Consider the following 2,918-nt stretch of genomic DNA (forward strand, 5'->3'; position numbering starts at 1 on the left):
TCATACATACATAAAAATAAGTTAACGGTTTTAACTAAATTATATGTTTTCACGTTCCGAAATATAAACAAGATAGATAGTGCAAGCTAATGTAGGATCCTAAGTCGCACACGCATCACCACCGCCGGTGGGGGGGTCTCGAGGCCCGGGAGGGGGGAATGAACCACCACACTGGCTCATCATCTGGCTGTATGTCTCCATAGTGGCCCTCATCTGCGTCAGGTACTCATCATACACCCTGCGATCCTCCTCTCTCTCCTTTTGCCTGGCGATGCGTTCCTCTTCTATCACCTTCTGCATCCGCTCACGTTCTCTTTGCATCTCGGCTCTCTCTTCCTCAAACTTCGCAGACAACTGAGAATACATGGAAGGAGTGCAACTGGAGGATGAACTACCTCCTCCCCTCGAAGACCTCTCAAAATAGAGGTCTGCACTCGTCCCCAAACCAGGAACCCACCCTTTCTTTCTGCCACCAACAGTCTCAAAGCATTTAGTCATGTTGCGAATGACTCCATTGTCTTCAAACCTGATAAAAAGCAATTAAAACCAAGTGAATAACACCAATAAAATCTATTAAAAGTAATAAAGTATTACGCTCATAATATAACTTACCAAAGTCCATTGGGATCCAACTCCTTTTTGTTGTCACCTACCCCAGCCCCATGATTATCCTCGTCCCTCTCCAACTCGCCATCACGCTCAGGCTGAGGCTCACTACCCCCATCACGAGGACCACCTCCGGATCCGGTACCTGATGACATCTGCAAAAGCTTGAAAGTAATCACATATTATAATCAATAAACTATGAAATTAATCATAAACATATTATAAAACCGTAGTACAAAATATTGAAAATCACATAATTAATCAATTTGGAAAAAGCTTCAAATTAAAAACATATTAAATGACTAAAACACATATAATAAAATAAATAATATGTCTTACACATAGAGGTCTGCACTAGCGATAAAATGACAAACATATTGTCTTACAACAAAAGCAAACTACATAAGGTAACAAAATACACTAAACGTCATCAAACAAATCATCCTCGTCATCATCCTCGTCACTCAAATCACCAGCCTCGTCGCTGCTTTCATAATCACTTGGTTCTCCTTGTTCATTCGGCGCCTCAAATTCCATGATCTCATCATTATTGTTGTCGTCACCAGCATCATAATCTGGTATCTCATCGGGAGCACAAAGAACTGCAGCGGTATCAACTCTTTCCTCCTGGAGAACATCCAAATCAACCGGGGCATCAACTTCGGACCTTGCCTTCGTTTTAAACACAGCCCACCATTGCAGTTTATCCCTCCTAAGACTGGGATACGGCGCGTAGTATACTTGGCTAACTTGGTACGACAATACAAACGGATCATATTTTGGGTATTTCTTGGTGTGATTGACTTCCACAAGTTTGTATTGTTCATGAATGTTCATACCCTTGTCCGAGTCCATCCAATTGCACTTGAACAAAATTGTCTTATAAACAGCCAAATTACCATGGTACACCAGTTCAATAACCTCAGAGATATTCTTAGTTGCAAACAACCTCTGCAACCTCGGTGTGATTGGAAAGTACATTAACACTTTTGCAGGAATAAGTTTGCCCTTAGAAGTTTTCTTGTACCGATCACTACCGCATACACTACATTTATCTAAGTGAGCATCGTCCTTCCAAAACAACATACAACCTTTAGGACATGCATGTATCCTCTCATGAGGAAGCTCCAAACCCTTTAGAACTTTCTTTGTGTCGTAGAAAGTTCTTCCCATGTTGTTGTTCTGGGGTATCACCTCATTCAATAGATTAAGAAAACCATCAACACACCTGTGTGGTAGGTTATACTCACACTTTAAACTTATGATTCTAGAAGCCATCTCCAGCACGGACATCTTGCTCCCTTCATACAAGGGATTCTCGGCCGCCTTAAGAAGGTCAAAAAACTTCTTTGCTTCACCATTTGGTTCTTCTTCAACTGAGTTTGAACCGGCAAGCATGGCATGATCTTCAGTATTCCCTAAAGCATCCACAACCATATCCACATATGGATTTGACTAAGCAGAAGATGAGGAGGACCCCGTAGCACGTTCACCATGACATAACCACTCAAAGTAATTCGGTTTAAAACCCTTACTGTACAAATGTACTTTGACCGTGTCCACATCCAAATAACGCAAGTTATTACACCTCATGCATGGACATTTTATCTTATCACCGTCATTTAAATGAGGATGTTGTAAACAAAACTCAATGAACTTATCAACTCCTTTCACATACTCAGTTCTAAGGGCACGCCCATCAAGTCTTTCATACATCCAGCTACGTTCCTTCCTTTTCATAATTTAAAACTCTACATACAACTAGCAAGTATCAATTCACTATATTCACTACTTGTTAATGGAAGTACATAAGATATGTAGTGGACAAATAGTAGATAATTTATGAATAATTAAGAATTACTAAACAAATCCAAAAGATTAACAACACTATATAATAATAAATTCACAAATATATAGTGCACATATACTAAATATACACTAAGTTTATTATACTAAACAATCAATTCAATTCGATACAACTAAATATAAGTGTAATAAATTAATCACTCAATTTATCTAAAGCATGTAACATTAATAACATTACTTCACTAATTATTATGAATAAATTAAACAAGTTGATGAACAACACCAATACTAAACATGTTCTTTTATCAACAACACTTAACATATTCAATTATCAACAACAACACTTAACATATTTAATTATCAACAACAACAACACTTAACATGTTCAATTATCAACAACAAATTCAATAAACAACAACAACAATACAATTAAAAAAACAACAAATTCACTAAACAACAACAATACAAATTAAAACAACAACAAATTCATTAACAACAACAACTAA

The sequence above is a fragment of the Beta vulgaris genome, chromosome 2 (assembly GCF_026745355.1).
Source record: "Beta vulgaris subsp. vulgaris cultivar EL10 chromosome 2, EL10.2, whole genome shotgun sequence".
Classification (NCBI taxonomy): domain Eukaryota; kingdom Viridiplantae; phylum Streptophyta; class Magnoliopsida; order Caryophyllales; family Amaranthaceae; genus Beta; species Beta vulgaris.